Here is an 18,053-nt window from a genome sequence, read left to right as displayed (position 1 = left end):
CTGATTAGATATCACCTTGTTTTCACATTAAACAGACTTCCCCATGAGGAAGCAGCAATGATGCAGTGACGTTTCCTGGTGTCAACCTGTATTATTTCAGTAGACATTGAAATGAGGATGCATCTTTGATGCCTTTCCAATGAAGCAAGTTTAATTCAGTAATAGGTGAAAAACCATTCCTACAAAGGTGTTAATCAGAGACTTGGCTTTGTGGACACTTTTCAGAGAGCAAATTTGTTAGCATAAACATAAAATCAGAAAATGAAGAGCTGTTTAATCACTCAATTGTACTTTTCTGCCAGCATAATTTTTTTTCTCTGCAACCCACTGCTAAATTGTGCTTCCTAGCTGTTTTTTTTATAAAATCACTTAATCAAATCTAACTCTGATTACATCAGAGAAGGCCAGGTACCCTACACCATAAGGGGGGTTTTTGAAATTTTGACTTGTCTACTTAAAGATCACCAAAATCTGATTACAAGGTCAATTACATCCCTGGGTGGGATTGAACCACCAACCTTTTGGTTAATAGCCAAACATGCTAACCGATTGCGCCACAGAGACACCTTGCAAAAGTCAATACTGACAAAGGCTAATAAGCATTCATCTAGAACGTTTCCTAGAAAAACTTTAAAAAGTCAATAATCTGGAGAATTTTTGTAAGAAACACATTGGTACTTTCCCATGATGAGTGAGTGTTTCAGGATTTCTTGCACTTACATGGGCTATTAACCAAAAGGTTGGTGGTTCAATCCCACCCAGGGATGTAATTGACCTTGTCAACAGATTTTGGTGATCTTTAAGAAGACAAGTCAAAATTTCATACCCCCTCTTATGGTGTAGGGTACCTGGCCTTCTCTGACGTAATCAGAGTTAGATTTAATTAAGTGATTTTATAAAAAACAGCTAGGAAGCACAATTTAGCAGTGGGTTGCAGAGAAAAAAATAACATTTTAAACCTACCGGTAATTTTTTTTTCTCGTAGTCCGTAGAGGATGATGGGGACTCCGTAAGGACCATGGGGGATAGACGGGCTCCGCAGCAGACATGGGCACTTTAAGAAAGACTTTTGATCTGGGTGTGCACTGGCTCCTCCCTCTATGCCCCTCCTCCATACCTCAGTTAGAGAAACTGTGCCCAGAGGAGACGGACAGTACGAGGAAAGGATTTTTGTTAATCCAAGGTCAAGATTCATACCAGCCACACCAATCACACCGTATAACTTGTGATATACTACCCAGTTAACAGTATGAAAACAACATAGCATCAGTCCAAGACCGATGAAAACTAACATATAACCCTTATGTAAGCAATAACTATATACAAGTCTTGCAGAAGTAGACCGCACTTGGGACGGGCACCCAGCATCCTCTACGGACTACGAGAAAAAGATTTACCGGTAGGTTTAAAATCTTATTTTCTCTTACGTCCTAGAGGATGCTGGGGACTCCGTAAGGACCATGGGGATTATACCAAAGCTCCCAAACGGGCAGGAGAGTGCGGATGACTCTGCAGCACTGATTGAGCAAACAGGAGGTCCTCCTCAGCCAGGGTATCAAACTTATAGAACTTTGCAAAGGTGTTTGAACCAACTTTGACCCACTGCATGGATGACATCACCATATGCAAATCCATCTGCGGCAGGCCTTCCCCCAGGAATGCTTGAACTAGTTGTTGCATTTGGTTTGTTGTTTGGGGGTGCTTCAGTATTAGGCAGCCTTCTGCCCTCCCATGTTCATCTGAAAATATGTGTTCTCCCTGCAGTTGTTGTCCCCAGATGAGAGTTCCCTTGTGCTGCCTCAGTTGAATCTCCTTTACTTGACAGAGATGTGCCTGAGCAGCGGCCCTCCCCAGCCCTATCCCAAATCATACTTATTTTGCATAGGAGATACCATGGTCATGAAGATTGTTCTCCCAGGGTTAGGTTCATTCATTGCATTCTGGGTATGCTGACCCCTGTGATTTCCCCAAATGTGGGAAACTCAACTGCATTATTTGTGGTAGTGGGGGACTGTGTTTGTGCTTTCCTCTGGTCAGCTCTGGTAAAAGTCAGATTTCTTTGTCTCAGATCTTCCTCTAGCCTTGTTCTTCTTTCGAGAGTTCCCTTGTGCTGCCTCAGTTGGATCTCCTTCACTTGACAGGGGGGTGCCCGAGCAGCGACCCTCCCCAGCTCTAGCCCAACTCCTACTTACCTGCCAGGTGAGATACTATGATCATGAAGATGCTTCTCCCAGGGCAAGGCTCACCCATTGCACTCTGGGTGTGCTGCCCCTGCGATTTCCCCAAATGTGGGAAACTTGACTGCATAATTTGTGTTTCCCCTGGTCGTCTCTCATATAATTCAGATCTCTTTGTCTCAGGTCTCTCTCCAGCCTAGTTTGCTGTCTGTTTCCACTTCTTTTTTCTTGAGCCCCTCCCTTCTATACCCTCGTGCACTATCCTGACTTCTCCCGTCTCCTTACTTTGTGCCTTCCAACGCACAATGCAAACTACAGGTAGTGCTGCAGGGCCCACACCCTTTTACTTGCTTTACAGAGCAGCTCTGGAGCTGTTACAGTGCCCAGCTGCTGCAAGAAATCAGCTTGAATGCTTCAGGGGCTGGGGCATAGCCAACATGAGCCCCACACCGAAGGAGGGTGGAGGTGTTTAATGCGAACTAGGGGTCATCCAAGCGCCGCAAAAGGCCGCCATGCCCTGCACACCCCTTTATTCTTTTCATATGCAGACGAGGGTTGAAGCCAACTTTGACCCACTGCTTGGATGACATCACCATATTCAAATCCATCTGCTGCAGGCCTTCCCCCAGGAATACTTGCACTAGTTGTTGCATTTGGTTTGTTATTTGGGGGTGCTTCAGTATTAAGCAGCCTTCTGCCCTCCCATGTTCATCTGAAAATATGTGTTCTCCCTGCAGTTGTTGTCCCCAGATGAGAGTTCCCTTGTGCTGCCTCAGTTGAATCTCCTTTACTTGACAGAGATGTGCCTGAGCAGCGGCCCTCCCCAGCCCTATCCCAAATCATACTTATTTTGCATAGGAGATACCATGGTCATGAAGATTGTTCTCCCAGGGTTAGGTTCATTCATTGCATTCTGGGTATGCTGACCCCTGTGATTTCCCCAAATGTGGGAAACTCAACTGCATTATTTGTGGTAGTGGGGGACTGTGTTTGTGCTTTCCTCTGGTCAGCTCTGGTAAAAGTCAGATTTCTTTGTCTCAGATCTTCCTCTAGCCTTGTTCTTCTTTCGAGAGTTCCCTTGTGCTGCCTCAGTTGGATCTCCTTCACTTGACAGGGGGGTGCCCGAGCAGCGACCCTCCCCAGCTCTAGCCCAACTCCTACTTACCTGCCAGGTGAGATACTATGATCATGAAGATGCTTCTCCCAGGGCAAGGCTCACCCATTGCACTCTGGGTGTGCTGCCCCTGCGATTTCCCCAAATGTGGGAAACTTGACTGCATAATTTGTGTTTCCCCTGGTCGGCTCTCATATAATTCAGATCTCTTTGTCTCAGGTCTCTCTCCAGCCTAGTTTGCTGTCTGTTTCCACTTCTTTTTTCTTGAGCCCCTCCCTTCTATACCCTTGTGCACTATCCTGACTTCTCCCGTCTGCTTACTTTGTGCCTTCCAACGCACAATGCAAACTACAGGTAGTGCTGCAGGGCCCACACCCTTTTACTTGCTTTACATAGCAGCTCTGGAGCTGTTACAGTGCCCAGCTGCTGCAAGAAAACAGCTTAAATGCTTCAGGGGCTGGGGCATAGCCAACATGAGCCCCACACCGAAGGAGGGTAGAGGTGTTTAATGCGAACTAGGGGTCATCCAAGCGCCGCAAAAGGGCGCCATGCCCTGCACACCCCTTTTTTCTTTTCATATGCAGACGAGGGTTGAAGCCAACTTTGACCCACTGCTTGGATGACATCACCATATGCAAATCCATCTGCTGCAGGCCTTCCCCCAGGAATGCTTGCACTAGTAGTTGCATTTGGTTTGTTGTTTGGGGGTGCTTCAGTTTTAGGCAGCCTTCTGCCCTCCCATGTTCATCTGAAAATATGTGTTCTCCCTGCAGTTGTTGTCCCCAGATGAGAGTTCCCTTGTGCTGCCTCAGTTGAATCTCCTTTACTTGACAGAGATGTGCCTGAGCAGCGGCCCTCCCCAGCCCTATCCCAAATCATACTTATTTTGCATAGGATATACCATGGTCATGAAGATTGTTCTCCCAGGGTTAGGTTCATTCATTGCATTCTGGGTATGCTGACCCCTGTGATTTCCCCAAATGTGGAAAACTCAACTGCATTATTTGTGGTAGTGGGGGACTGTGTTTGTGCTTTCCTCTGGTCAGCTCTGGTAAAAGTCAGATTTCTTTGTCTCAGATCTTCCTCTAGCCTTGTTCTTCTTTCGAGAGTTCCCTTGTGCTGCCTCAGTTGGATCTCCTTCACTTGACAGGGGGGTGCCCGAGCAGCGACCCTCCCCAGCTCTAGCCCAACTCCTACTTACCTGCCAGGTGAGATACTATGATCATGAAGATGCTTCTCCCAGGGCAAGGCTCACCCATTGCACTCTGGGTGTGCTGCCCCTGCGATTTCCCCAAATGTGGGAAACTTGACTGCATAATTTGTGTTTCCCCTGGTCGGCTCTCATATAATTCAGATCTCTTTGTCTCAGGTCTCTCTCCAGCCTAGTTTGCTGTCTGTTTCCACTTCTTTTTTCTTGAGCCCCTCCCTTCTATACCCTAGTGCACTATCCTGACTTCTCCCATCTGCTTACTTTGTGCCTTCCAACGCACAATGCAAACTACAGGTAGTGCTGCAGGGCCCACACCCTTTTACTTGCTTTACAGAGCAGCTCTGGAGCTGTTACAGTGCCCAGCTGCTGCAAGAAATCAGCTTGAATGCTTCAGGGGCTGGGGCATAGCCAACATGAGCCCCACACCGAAGGAGGGTGGAGGTGTTTAATGCGAACTAGGGGTCATCCAAGCGCTGCAAAAGGCCGCCATGCCCTGCACACCCCTTTATTCTTTTCATATGCAGACGAGGGTTGAAGCCAACTTTGACCCACTGCTTGGATGACATCACCATATTCAAATCCATCTGCTGCAGGCCTTCCCCCAGGAATGCTTGCACTAGTTGTTGCATTTGGTTTGTTGTTTGGGGGTGCTTCAGTATTAGGCAGCCTTCTGCCCTCCCATGTTCATCTGAAAATATGTGTTCTCCCTGCAGTTGTTGTCCCCAGATGAGAGTTCCCTTGTGCTGCCTCAGTTGAATCTCCTTTACTTGACAGAGATGTGCCTGAGCAGCGGCCCTCCCCAGCCCTATCCCAAATCATACTTATTTTGCATCGGAGATACCATGGTCATGAAGATTGTTCTCCCAGGGTGAGGTTCATTCATTGCATTCTGGGTATGCTGACCCCTGTGATTTCCCCAAATGTGGGAAACTCGACTGCATTATTTGTGGTAGTGGGGGACTGTGTTTGTGCTTTCCTCTGGTCAGCTCTGGTAAAAGTCAGATTTCTTTGTCTCAGATCTTCCTCTAGCCTTGTTCTTCTTTCGAGAGTTCCCTTGTGCTGCCTCAGTTGGATCTCCTTCACTTGACAGGGGGTGCCCAAGCAGCAATCCTCCACAGCTCTAGCCCAACTCCTACTTACCTGCCAGGTGAGATACTATGATCTTCACTGTTAGGGCAATCAGGATGTGGAATTCCCTGCCAGGGAAGGTGGTAATGGTGGACTCTGTAATTGGATTTAAAAAAGGAATGGATACATTTCTGAATGAAAAAGCTATCCAAGGTTATAATACTTAAAATATCAACATGGTTAATCCAGGGGGAACATGAGTTGTAGTAGTTAACTAGTCATAAAACATTGTGAAGGCAGGGGAGAAGAACAAGCGCCATATGGTGTAGTATTTTGAATAAATTGGAGTGATAGATAGGTATATACGAAGTAAGTACCGGATAGATTCTTGAGATTAGGCCTGTCTGTCTCACTAAATTCTTTGTGGCTGTTCCCCACCTAGGAGACAAAAGATCATCGCCATATGGTGTAGTAACCTCAGATATATCTTGGGGTACCCTCCCCTCTATTTCATGCGTACCAAAAGGAAAATTCAATATAGCATATAGGATATATTTATATCCAGGTAGATCAAGTCGGTCCAATATGATGTAATGGCTGAATCAGTCGACTGTTGCTGCCTTATATAGTATTATCAATAAAAAATTTTAATCCACAAAATAATAATACAAATTCAGATAAAAAATAAATAAAACAAATCAGAAAATCTTAGCTGATTGGTGTAGGCAGTAGTTAGGTCAGTCTCAACGCGTTTCGCCTCCAGGGCTTCCTCAGGAGAATACATCATATCAAAAGATACACATATTTATAGTGCTTTCAGTTTCATTTTGGCCAGCACTTCCGGTTCGCGTCATTTCCGGAACCGGAAGTGCTCGGTCCGACTTACATACTAAATGCATATGTGGCTTGATATTTAACATTAGATTGCATTGGTGGTGCAGTGTTAATATAAATTTTAGATCAGTCTGTATAAGTAGCGCAAGACGGACATAGAGTCCGTTTGCTCCGTGAAACCGGAAGTGACGCGGCTCGTCCCGGCCACTGCCGCGTCACTTCCGGTTTAGGTTAGAACCGGAAGTGCTGGCCAAAACGAAACTGAAAGCACTATAAATATGTGTATCTTTTGATATGATGTATTCTCCTGAGGAAGCCCTGGAGGCGAAACGCGTTGAGACTGACCTAACTACTGCCTACACCAATCAGCTAAGATTTTCTGATTTGTTTTATTTATTTTTTATCTGAATTTGTATTATTATTTTGTGGATTAAAATTTTTTATTGATAATACTATATAAGGCAGCAACAGTCGACTGATTCAGCCATTACATCATATTGGACCGACTTGATCTACCTGGATATAAATATATCCTATATGCTATATTGAATTTTCCTTTTGGTACGCATGAAATAGAGGGGAGGGTACCCCAAGATATATCTGAGGTTACTACACCATATGGCGATGATCTTTTGTCTCCTAGGTGGGGAACAGCCACAAAGAATTTAGTGAGACAGACAGGCCTAATCTCAAGAATCTATCCGGTACTTACTTCGTATATACCTATCTATCACTCCAATTTATTCAAAATACTACACCATATGGCGCTTGTTCTTCTCCCCTGCCTTCACAGAATTTCATGACTGAACATACCCAAGTCATATTCTGAAGAACTGAGCAGCCACCAAAGAAGTTTGGAGAGGTGTTTTCTGACGGAGCATCCACAACTGACTGAATCCAAACAGTAGAACCTGTTTGACGACCCTTTGCTTTAAAGGAATATTTGGACGCGAGACTAAGCGCACTGACCTTAAAAAAACTCCCAGTCATAAAACATTATTCAGCAAGTATGTAGAATCATCACAACTTAAAACAGGTTGAACACGATGGGCAATTTGCCTCTTTTCAACCTCAAAAACTATATTACTATATGTTACTATATTACTATGTTACTGTAGTATACAGAACACCACAATGTAATGAGCAGTGATAGTGAGCACTGATGAGGATACTAGAACTGACACTGAGCAGCAAGATGCAGCACTGGACTATTAGTAATGTACTGTAGTATGCTGAGCACCACAATGCAGCACAAGACAATGAGCAGTGATACTGAGCACTGATGAGGATACTACTGAGAACTGACACTGAGCAGGAGAGACACACTACTAGTATTACTGAGCAGCAATAAGTAACCACTGATAATGAGCACTGATATTGAGATTTCCACTGAGAGAACATAGCCACGTCCTCTCCGCTCTCTCTTCAATGCACGAGTAAAAATGGCGGCAACGCGCAGCTCTTTATATGAAATCCGAATCTCGCGAGAATCCGACAGCGGGATGATGACATTTTCCCTTGTTCAGGTTTTCCGAGTCAGGCGGGAACAACCGAGCCTGCCTCGGACCAGTGTAAACCACGTGGAGTTCGTGGGGAATTCGGTTCTCGGAGAACCGAACCCGCTCCTCTCTACCTTATACCCATAATTTTTTTTATTTTCAATCTAAGCCCCTGCAGTTTTCTGTAAGCATCTGCTTCGCTATGATGATCAACAAGTCACAAGGGCAAACACTCAGGGCTTGAGGCGTAGATCTTAGGACCAGCTGCTACAAGCATGGCAGAGGTGTCACTATCACTGGTGACACCCAGAGAGGTGGCGAAGGAGATTGTAATGCAGTGCGCGCAGATAAGCAGCGCAATGGTAAAAAGGAGGCATGGTTTCATAGGTAGGGGCGTGGCCTGGTGGCCTGAATCTACATTTTGTTGCTCCGGGTGTCCCGGGGGTTGGGGGCTGCACCCGGGGACTAGTGTGTGAGCGGTGCTGGCTCCTGCACAGTGACAGGACATGGCCACCCAGCATGACGCCTCCCTTCTTGACCATGCTGTAATTGCAGTCGCACTGCAGTTCAGCGTGATCATAAAAAATGGTGTAGCCTTCTGCTGGTGCAGACTGTATGTGCGCGCAGGAAGCCGCCACCATTTTTGTGATCACAGCGGCTGAATGTGATGTCATACAGCCGCTGTGACCACGCCCCCTGTGTCTCCTCCGTTGCAGACCCCATTTTGAAGCCTTGCCCCCGCACCGCTCCATCCCTGACTTGGAAATGGAGTTTTGCTGACCCCCCTCTCCCCCCCTGCCCCGATTGACAGGCAGAGGCGATCGCATTCTCTGCGGGGTGCCGCAGAAAATGCAGGCACTTGCGTATGCTCTTAGCAATTTTTGCAGTTGGATCGCTTATTGTGATTGCAATCCAACCTGAATCAGGCCCTATTACCTATCGCAATGCGCTGCGGGCAGTACAAAATTGGTTTAATATGGGAGAAAAACCCCCAGACCTGTGCTCCTTAACTGTACCTGGTGGCTTGTGGAGCGGCTGCCCAGTAATCAGTGTCCACGCCAGTGCGCACACGGTCCACCCCCTACGGCCACGCTCCCCTTCATCAGCGGCCTCGTGATCCGGAAGGGCGGTGTGTGTGTGACTGACCTTAGGAAGAAACCGGAGCCTCCGCTGCAGTGACCCAGCAACCAGGGCACGGGAGTATACAGCGCCGCTGGGAGTGATGAAGCTGCAGTAAAGATGTCTATTAGACCTAGCCTGCTGCAGCCCTTGTAGATTCTCATAAAAAAAGTTCTTATTTTCTTGTCAAAATTAATAGCTAAGAATAGGCTGCCTGAGGCAGGCCCCTGTTAAGTGGCCTGCTACTGAAGGCACCAACTACAAACTGAGCTCCCTGTTCATGGAAGCGGGGTTATAGAGGAGAATGCGCTGAGCATCTTGGGAACAGTCAAAAGCTTTGAGCCGGTTGGTGCCTCAGATCAAGATCCTACTCTACACCCCAATGTGAATCCTTGTGGAGTCCAGTGTACCCCACAGAAGAAATTAATGTGTCACACCCATTGGCAGCAACCTTAGAATAGCTGCTGACGGGCACAATTGAGAAAGGAAGGGGGAGGAACATTTGAATCCAGCACATAGATGCAATTCAAATATGTAATTTGAACCTTCCTATTTTAAAATATAATGGATGAACCTCACCCTGTGAGAACAATCTTCATGATATAGAGATCTCATATGCAAAATAAGCATGAGTTGGGATAGGGCTGGGGAGGGTGGCTGCTCGGGCAAGCCCCTCCCCCGTCAAGTTAAGGAGATTCAACTGAGGAAGCACAAGGGAACTCTCGTCTGGGGACAACAACTGCAGGGAGACCACATCTTTTCAGATGAACATGGGAGGGCGGAAGGCTGCCTAATACTGAAGCACCATCAAATATCAAACCATATGCAATAACTAGTACAAGCATTCCTGGGGGAAGGTCTGCAGGAGACGAATTTGCATACGGTGATGTCATCCAAGCAGTGGGCCAAAGTTGGCTGGAACCCTCATCTGCATATGAAAAGAGAAAAGGGTTATGCAGGGCATGGCGGCCTTTTGCGGCGCTTGGATGACCCCTAGTTCGCATTAAACACCTCCACCCTCCTTCGGTGTGGGGCTCATGTTGGCTATGCCCCAGCCCCTGAAGCATTCAAGCTGATTTCTTGCAGCAGCTGGGCACTGTAACAGCTCCAGAGCTGCTCTGTAAGGCAAATAAAAGGGTGTGGGCCCTGCAGCACTACCTGTAGTTCGCATTGTGCGTTGGAAGGCACAAAGTAAGCAGACGGGAGAAGTCAGGATAGTGCGCAAGGGCATAGAAGGGAGCGGCTCAAGAAAAGAGAAGTGGAAACAGACAGCAAACTAGGCTGGAGAGAGACCTGAGACAAAGAGATCTGAATTATACGAGAGCCGACCAGGGGAAACACAAATTATGCAGTCAAGTTTCCCACATTTGGGGAAATCGCAGGGGCAGCACACCCAGAGTGCAATGGGTGAGCCTTGCCCTGGGAGAAGCACCTTCAAGATCATAGTATCTCACCTGGCAGGTAAGTAGGAGTTGGGCTAGAGCTGGGGAGGGTCGCTGCTCGGGCACCCCCCTGTCAAGTGAAGGAGATCCAACTGAGGCAGCACAATGGAACTCTCGAAAGAAGAACAAGGCTAGAGGAAGATCTGAGACAAAGAAATCTGACTTTTACCAGAGCTGACCAGCGGAAAACACAAACACAGTCCCCCACTACCACAAATAATGCAGGCGAGTTTCCCACATTTGGGGAAATCACAGGGGTCAGCATACCCAGAATGCAATGAATGAAACTCACCCTGGGTGAACAATTTTCATGACCATGGTGTCTCCTATGCAAAATAAGTATGATTTGGGATAGGGCTGGGGAGGGCCGCTGCTCAGGCACATCTCTGTCAAGTAAAGGAGATTCAACTGAGGCAGCACAAGGGAACTCTCATCTGGGGACAACAACTGCAGGGAGAACACATATTTTCAGATGAACATGGGAGGGCAGAAGGCTGCCTAATACTGAAGCACCCCCAAACAACAAACCAAATGCAACAACTAGTGCAAGCATTCCTGGGGGAAGGCCTGCAGCAGATGGATTTGCATATGGTGATGTTATCCAAGCAGTGGGTCAAAGTTGGCTTCAACCCTCATCTGCTTATGAAAAGAGAAAAGGGGCGTGCAGGGCATGGCAGCCTTTTGCGGTGCTTGGATGACCCCTAGATCGCATTAAACACCCCCACCCTCCTTTGGTGTGGGGCTCATGTTGGCCATGCCCCATCCCATGAAGCATTCAAGCTGATTTCTTGCAGCAGCTGGGCATTGTAACAGCTCCAGAGCTGCTCTGTAAGGCAAGTAAAAGGGTGTGGGCCCTGCAGCACTACCTGTAGTTTGCATTGTGCATTGGAAGGCACAAAGTAAGCAGACGGGAGGAGAAGTCAGGATAGTGCACAAGGGTATAGAAGGGAGGGGCTCAAGAAAAAAAGAAGTGGAAACAGACAGCAAACTAGGCTGGAGAGAGACCTGAGACAAAGAGATCTGAATTATACGAGAGCCGACCAGAGGAAACACAAATTATGCAGTCAAGTGTCCCACATTTGGGGAAATCGTAGGAGCAGCACACCCAGAGTGCAATGGGTGAGCCTTGCCCTGGGAGAAGCACCGTCCTGATTATAGTATCTCACCTGGGTGTGCTGCCCCTGCGATTTCCCCAAATGTGGGAAACTTGACTGCATAATTTGTGTTTCCCCTGGTCGGCTCTCATATAATTCAGATCTCTTTGTCTCAGGTCTCTCTCCAGCCTAGTTTGCTGTCTGTTTCCACTTCTTTTTTCTTGAGCCCCTCCCTTCTATACCCTTGTGGACTATCCTGACTTCTCCTCCTGTCTGCTTACTTTGTGCCTTCCAATGCACAATGCAAACTACAGGTAGTGCTGCAGGGCCCACACCCTTTTAGTTGCCTTACAGAGCAGCTCTGGAGCTGTTACAGTGCCAAGCTGCTGCAAGAAATCAGCTTGAATGCTTCAGGGGCTGGGGCATGGCCAACATGAGCCCCACACCAAAGGAGGGTGGGGGTGTTTAATGCGAACTAAGGGTCATCCAAGCGCCGCAAAAGGCCGCCATGCCCTGCATACCCCTTTTCTCTTTTCATATGCAGATGAGGGTTCCAGCCAACTTTGGCCCACTGCTTGGATGACATCACTGTATGCAAATCCGTCTTCTGCAGACCTTCCCCCAGGAATGCTTGTACTAGTTGTTGCATTTGGTTTGTTGTTTGGGGGTGCTTCAGTATTAGGCAGCCTTCTGCCCTCCCATGTTCATCTGAAAATATGTGTTCTCACTGCAGTTGTTGTCCCCAGATGGGAGTTCCCTTGTGCTGCCTCAGTTGAATCTCCTTTACTCTAAAACTTTTAAAACTTAGCAAAAGTGTTTACTAAATAGCTGCTCGGCAAAGTTGCAATGCCGAGACTCCCCGACCAGCTGCCCAGGATGAACCCACCTTTCTAGTAGAATGGGTCTTCACCTAATTCAGTAACGGCAATCCTGCCGTGGAATGAGCATGCTGAATCTTACCACAGATCCAGCGCATAATGGTCTACATGGACGCAGGACACCCAATCCTGTTGGGAGCATACAGGACAAACAGAGCCTCTGTTTTCCTAATCTGAACCGTTCTGGTGACATAAATTTTCAAAGTTCTGACCACAGCCAGAGACTTTGACTCAACGAAGGTGTCAGTGGCCAAAGGCACCATGTGGAAAGATGAACCACCTTCGGCAGAAATTGTTGACGTGTCCTCAATTCTGCTCTATCTTCATGAAAGATCAAATAAAGGCTCTTGTGATACTGCATGGTTTGTACTGTTTTCCATGTGCTCCCAGATCTTTCAAAAAAGAAGCATGGTCAAGAAAGTTCTGTTTGAAAAGAAACAACATTTACTGTCATTGTTATAGAATTTGGGAGAAAAAACAAGAAGAAATCTGCACTGTTGACGCACTGGACAGAATGAATGAATCATAAAATATAACCTTTATTAAGTATGTATTAAAATTGGATAAATATTAATATTATTATCCCAAACTGCAGTGAAACATAAAGGTTAAAATCACAGAACTAACATACATGTGCATAAGAAGAATAAAGAGATGTGAAAAAAAGGTTTAAAAAGCGTGTCCGTGTGTGATTATTTTTGAAGGCACAACCCTGGCGGGGTTGTTTATATAGATATATATGTTGCTAATAATCACTTTCTAGCGTAATGTTATTAAATAGCTGTTAGTATCTATGTCGTCAGGTACCACTGGGTCGTATCCTATATACTCCTGTGGGAAACTTGACTGCATAATTTGTGTTTCCCCTGGTCGGCTCTCGTATAATTCAGATCTCTTTGTCTCAGGTCTCTCTCCAGCCTAGTTTGCTGTCTGTTTCCACTTCTCTTTTCTTGAGCCGCTGCCTTCTATGCCCTTGTGCACTCTCCTGACTTCTCCTGTCTGCTTACTTTGTGCCTTCCAACGCACAATGCAAACTACAGGTAGTGCTGCAGGGCCCACACCCTTTTACTTGCCTTACAGAGCAGCTCTGGAGCTGTTACAGTGCCCAGCTGCAGCAAGAAATCAGCTTGAATGCTTCAGGTGCTGGGGCATAGCCAACAAGAGCCCCACACCGACGGAGGGTGGAGGTGTTTAATGCAAACTAGGGGTCAGCCAAGCGCCGCAAAAGGCCGCCATGCCCTGCATGCCCCTTTTCTCTTTTCATATGCAGACGAGGGTTGAAGCCAACTTTGACCCACTGCTTGGATGACATCACCATATGCAAATCCATCTGCGGCAGGCCTTCCCCCAGGAATGCTTGCACTAGTTGTTGCATTTGGTTTGTTGTTTGGGGGTGCTTCAGTATTAGGCAGCCTTCTGCCCTCCCATGTTCATCTGAAAATATGTGTTCTCCCTGCAGTTGTTGTCCCCAGATGAGAGTTCCCTTGTGCTGCCTCAGTTGAATCTCCTTTACTTGACAGAGATGTGCCTGAGCAGCGGCCCTCCCCAGCCCTATCCCAAATCATACTTATTTTGCATAGGAGATACCATGGTCATGAAGATTGTTCTCCCAGGGTTAGGTTCATTCATTGCATTCTGGGTAGCTGACCTCTGTGATTTCCCCAAATGTGGGAAACTCAACTGCATTATTTGTGGTAGTGGGGGACTGTGTTTGTGCTTTCCTCTGGTCAGCTCTGGTAAAAGTCAGATTTCTTTGTCTCAGATCTTCCTCTAGCCTTGTTCTTCTTTCAAGAGTTCCCTTGTGCTGCCTCAGTTGGATCTCCTTCACTTGACAGGGGGGTGCCCGAGCAGCGACCCTCCCCAGCTCTAGCCCAACTCCTACTTACCTGCCAGGTGAGATACTATGATCATGAAGTTGCTTCTCCCAGGGCAAGGCTCACCCATTGCACTCTGGGTGTGCTGCCCCTGCGATTTCCCCAAATGTGGGAAACTTGACTGCATAATTTGTGTTTTCCCTAGTCGGCTCTCATATAATTCAGATCTCTTTGTCTCAGGTCTCTCTCCAGCCTAGTTTGCTGTCTGTTTCCACTTCTTTTTTCTTGAGCCCCTCCCTTCTACACCCTTGTGCACTATCCTGACTTCTCCTCCTGTCTGCTTACTTTGTGCCTTCCAATGCACAATGCAAACTACAGGTAGTGCTGCAGGGCCCACACCCTTTTACTTGCCTTACAGAGCAGCTCTGGAGCTGTTACAGTGCCAAGCTGCTGAAAGAAATCAGCTTGAATGCTTCAGGGGCTGGGGCATGGCCAACATGAGCCCCACACCGAAGGAGGGTGGGGGTGTTTAATGCGAACTAAGGGTCATCCAAGCGCCGCAAAAGGCCGCCATGCCCTACATACCCCTTTTCTCTTTTCATATGCAGATGAGGGTTCCAGCCAACTTTGGCCCACTGCTTGGATGACATCACTGTATGCAAATCCGTCTTCTGCAGACCTTACCCCAGGAATGCTTGTACTAGTTGTTGCATTTGGTTTGTTGTTTGGGGGTGCTTCAGTATTAGGCAGCCTTCTGCCCTCCCATGTTCATCTGAAAATATGTGTTCTCCCGGCAGTTGTTGTCCCCAGATGAGAGTTCCTTTGTGCTGCCTCAGTTGAATCTCCTTTACTTGACAGAGATGTGCCTGAGCAGCGGCCCTCCCCAGCCAATTCCCAAATCATACTTATTTTGCATAGGAGATACCATGGTCATAAAGATTGTTCTCCCAGGGTGAGGTTCATTCATTGCATTCTGGGTATGCTGACCCCTGTGATTTCCCCAAATGTGGGAAACTCAACTGCATTATTTGTGGTAGTGGGGGACTGTGTTTGTGTTTTCCTCTGGTCAGCTCTGGTAAAAGTCAGATTTCTTTGTCTCAGATCTTCCTCTAGCCTTGTTCTTCTTTCGAGAGTTCCATTGTGCTGCCTCAGTTTGATCTCCTTCACTTGACAGGGGGGTACCCAAGCAGCGACCCTCCCCAGCTCTAGCCCAACTCCTACATACCTGCCAGGTGAGATACTATGATCATGAAGGTGCTTCTCCCAGGGCAAGGCTCACCCATTGCACTCTGGGTGTGCTGCTCCTGCGATTTCCCCAAATGTGGGAAACTTGACTGCATAATTTGTGTTTCCCCTGGTCGGCTCTCGTATAATTCAGATCTCTTTGTCTCAGGTCTCTCTCCAGCCTAGTTTGCTGTCTGTTTCCACTTCTCTTTTCTTGAGCCGCTGCCTTCTATGCCCTTGTGCACTCTCCTGACTTCTCCTGTCTGCTTACTTTGTGCCTTCCAACGCACAATGCAAACTACAGGTAGTGCTGCAGGGCCCACACCCTTTTACTTGCCTTTCAGAGCAGCTCTGGAGCTGTTACAGTGCCCAGCTGCTGCAAGAAATCAGCTTGAATGCTTCAGGGGCTGGGGCATAGCCAACATGAGCCCCACACCGACGGAGGGTGGAGGTGTTTAATGCGAACTAAGGGTCATCCAAGCGCCGCAAAAGGCCGCCATGCCCTGCATACCCCTTTTCTCTTTTCATATGCAGATGAGGGTTCCAGCCAACTTTGGCCCACTGCTTGGATGACATCACCGTATGCAAATCCGTCTTCTGCAGACCTTTTCCCAGGAATGCTTGTACTAGTTGTTGCATTTGGTTTGTTGTTTGGGGGTGCTTCAGTATTAGGCAGCCTTCTGCTCTCCCATGTTCATCTGAAAATATCTGTTCTCCCTGCAGTTGTTGTCCCCAGATGAGAGTTCCCTTGTGCTGCCTCAGTTGAATCTCCTTTACTTGACAGAGATGTGCCTGAGCAGCGGCCCTCCCCAGCCCTATCCCAAATCATACTTATTTTGCATAGGAGATACCATTGTCATGAAGATTGTTCTCCCAGGGTGAGGTTCATTCATTGCATTCTGGGTATGCTGACCCCTGTGATTTCCCCAAATGTGGGAAACTCGACTGCATTATTTGTGGTAGTGGGGGACTGTGTTTGTGCTTTCCTCTGGTCAGCTCTGGTAAAAGTCAGATTTCTTTGTCTCAGATCTTCCTCTAGCCTTGTTCTTTTTTCGAGAGTTTCCTTGTGCTGCCTCAGTTGGATCTCCTTCACTTGACAGGGGGGTGCCCGAACAGCGACCCTCCCCAGCTCTAGCCCAACTCCTACTTACCTGCCAGGTGAGATACTATGATCAGGAAGGTGCTTCTCCCAGGGCAAGGCTCACCCAATGCACTCTGGGTGTGCTGCTCCTACGATTTCCCCAAATGTGGGACACTTGATTACATAATTTGTGTTTCCTCTGGTCGGCTCTCGTATAATTCAGATCTCTTTGTCTCAGGTCTCTCTCCAGCCTAGTTTGCTGTCTGTTTCCACTTCTCTTTTCTTGAGCCGCTCCCTTCTATGCCCTTGTGCACTATCCTGACTTCTCCCGTCTGCTTACTTTGTGCCTTCCAACGCACAATGCAAACTACAGGTAGTGCTGCAGGGCCCACACCCTTTTACTTGCTTTACAGAGCAGCTCTGGAGCTGTTACAGTGCCCAGCTGCTGCAAGAAATCAGCTTTAATGCTTCAGGGGCTGGGGCATAGCCAACATGAGCCCCACACCGAAGGAAGGTGGAGGTGTTTAATGCGAACTAGGGGTCATCCAAGCGCCGCAAAAGGCCGCCATGCCCTGCACACCCCATTTTTATTTTCATATGCAGACGAGGGTTGAAGCCAACTTTGACCCACTGCTTGGATGACATCACCATATGCAAATCCATCTGCTGCAGGCCTACCCCCAGGAATGTTTGCACTAGTAGTTGCATTTGGTTTGTTGTTTGGGGGTGCTTCAGTATTAGGCAGCCTTCTGCCCTCCCATGTTCATCTGAAAATATGTGTTCTCCCTGCAGTTGTTGTCCCCAGATGAGAGTTCCCTTGTGTTGCCTCAGTTGAATCTCCTTTACTTGACAGAGATGTGCCTGAGCAGCGGCCCTCCCCAGCCCTATCCCAAATCATACTTATTTTGCATAGGAGATACCATGGTCATGAAGATTGTTCTCCCAGGGTGAGGTTCATTCATTGCACTCTGGGTATGCTGACCCCTGTGATTTCCCCAAATGTGGGAAACTCGTCTGCATTATTTGTGGTAGTGGGGGACTGTGTTTGTGCTTTCCTCTGGTCAGCTCTGGTAAAAGTCAGATTTCTTTGTCTCAGATCTTCCTCTAGCCTTGTTCTTCTTTCGAGAGTTCCCGTGTGCTGCCTCAGTTGGATCTCCTTCACTTGACAGGGGGTGCCCGAGCAGCAATCCTCCACAGCTCTAGCCCAACTCCTACTTACCTGCCAGGTGAACTATGATCTTCACTGTTAGGGCAATCAGGATGTGGAATTCCCTGCCAGGGAAGGTGGTAATGGCGGACTCTGTAATTGGATTTAAAAAAGGAATGGATACATTTCTGAATGAAAAAGCTATCCAAGGTTATAATACTTAAAATATCAACATGGTTAATCCGGGGGTAACATGAGTTATAGTAGCTAACTAGTCATAAAACATTATTCAGCAAGTATGTAGAATCATCACAACTTAAAACAGGTTGAACACGATGGGCAATTTGCCTCT

General features: G+C 47.4%; 14 non-coding genes and 4 pseudogenes across 14 annotated transcripts; 14 read left to right on the top strand and 4 right to left on the bottom strand.

The window, feature by feature from the left end:
* Positions 1-490: 490 nt before the first annotated feature.
* On the bottom strand, positions 491-564 carry TRNAN-AUU (transfer RNA asparagine (anticodon AUU)). The gene has a single exon. It is a non-coding gene; the product is annotated as a tRNA-Asn (tRNA).
* Positions 565-1,868: 1,304 nt separating this feature from the next.
* On the top strand, positions 1,869-2,032 carry LOC134989618 (U1 spliceosomal RNA). The gene has a single exon (XR_010194736.1). It is a non-coding gene; the product is annotated as a U1 spliceosomal RNA (small nuclear RNA).
* Positions 2,033-2,184: 152 nt separating this feature from the next.
* On the top strand, positions 2,185-2,326 carry LOC134989555 (U1 spliceosomal RNA; annotated as a pseudogene).
* A 692-nt stretch (positions 2,327-3,018) lies between these two features.
* On the top strand, positions 3,019-3,182 carry LOC134989607 (U1 spliceosomal RNA). Its single transcript, XR_010194725.1, has one exon. It is a non-coding gene; the product is annotated as a U1 spliceosomal RNA (small nuclear RNA).
* Positions 3,183-3,334: 152 nt separating this feature from the next.
* LOC134989561 (U1 spliceosomal RNA) lies at positions 3,335-3,476 on the top strand (annotated as a pseudogene).
* A 692-nt stretch (positions 3,477-4,168) lies between these two features.
* On the top strand, positions 4,169-4,332 carry LOC134989642 (U1 spliceosomal RNA). The gene has a single exon (XR_010194759.1). It is a non-coding gene; the product is annotated as a U1 spliceosomal RNA (small nuclear RNA).
* A 152-nt stretch (positions 4,333-4,484) lies between these two features.
* On the top strand, positions 4,485-4,626 carry LOC134989559 (U1 spliceosomal RNA; annotated as a pseudogene).
* A 692-nt stretch (positions 4,627-5,318) lies between these two features.
* On the top strand, positions 5,319-5,482 carry LOC134989626 (U1 spliceosomal RNA). Its single transcript, XR_010194744.1, has one exon. It is a non-coding gene; the product is annotated as a U1 spliceosomal RNA (small nuclear RNA).
* A 4,845-nt stretch (positions 5,483-10,327) lies between these two features.
* On the bottom strand, positions 10,328-10,490 carry LOC134989563 (U1 spliceosomal RNA). The gene has a single exon (XR_010194690.1). It is a non-coding gene; the product is annotated as a U1 spliceosomal RNA (small nuclear RNA).
* Positions 10,491-10,642: 152 nt separating this feature from the next.
* On the bottom strand, positions 10,643-10,806 carry LOC134989542 (U1 spliceosomal RNA). Its single transcript, XR_010194679.1, has one exon. It is a non-coding gene; the product is annotated as a U1 spliceosomal RNA (small nuclear RNA).
* A 675-nt stretch (positions 10,807-11,481) lies between these two features.
* Positions 11,482-11,637, bottom strand: LOC134989597 (U1 spliceosomal RNA). The gene has a single exon (XR_010194715.1). It is a non-coding gene; the product is annotated as a U1 spliceosomal RNA (small nuclear RNA).
* A 2,361-nt stretch (positions 11,638-13,998) lies between these two features.
* On the top strand, positions 13,999-14,161 carry LOC134989647 (U1 spliceosomal RNA). Its single transcript, XR_010194763.1, has one exon. It is a non-coding gene; the product is annotated as a U1 spliceosomal RNA (small nuclear RNA).
* A 152-nt stretch (positions 14,162-14,313) lies between these two features.
* Positions 14,314-14,459, top strand: LOC134989570 (U1 spliceosomal RNA; annotated as a pseudogene).
* Positions 14,460-15,150: 691 nt separating this feature from the next.
* LOC134989633 (U1 spliceosomal RNA) lies at positions 15,151-15,314 on the top strand. The gene has a single exon (XR_010194750.1). It is a non-coding gene; the product is annotated as a U1 spliceosomal RNA (small nuclear RNA).
* A 152-nt stretch (positions 15,315-15,466) lies between these two features.
* LOC134989565 (U1 spliceosomal RNA) lies at positions 15,467-15,629 on the top strand. The gene has a single exon (XR_010194691.1). It is a non-coding gene; the product is annotated as a U1 spliceosomal RNA (small nuclear RNA).
* Positions 15,630-16,300: 671 nt separating this feature from the next.
* On the top strand, positions 16,301-16,464 carry LOC134989637 (U1 spliceosomal RNA). The gene has a single exon (XR_010194754.1). It is a non-coding gene; the product is annotated as a U1 spliceosomal RNA (small nuclear RNA).
* Positions 16,465-16,616: 152 nt separating this feature from the next.
* On the top strand, positions 16,617-16,779 carry LOC134989588 (U1 spliceosomal RNA). The gene has a single exon (XR_010194710.1). It is a non-coding gene; the product is annotated as a U1 spliceosomal RNA (small nuclear RNA).
* A 671-nt stretch (positions 16,780-17,450) lies between these two features.
* On the top strand, positions 17,451-17,614 carry LOC134989639 (U1 spliceosomal RNA). Its single transcript, XR_010194756.1, has one exon. It is a non-coding gene; the product is annotated as a U1 spliceosomal RNA (small nuclear RNA).
* The last annotated feature ends 439 nt before the right edge of the window (positions 17,615-18,053 follow it).

Source organism: Pseudophryne corroboree, unplaced genomic scaffold (genome assembly GCF_028390025.1).
Source record: "Pseudophryne corroboree isolate aPseCor3 unplaced genomic scaffold, aPseCor3.hap2 scaffold_1112, whole genome shotgun sequence".
Classification (NCBI taxonomy): domain Eukaryota; kingdom Metazoa; phylum Chordata; class Amphibia; order Anura; family Myobatrachidae; genus Pseudophryne; species Pseudophryne corroboree.
The sequence above is the reverse complement of the archived record's forward strand: the minus strand, read 5'-3'. Positions and strand labels throughout refer to the sequence as shown.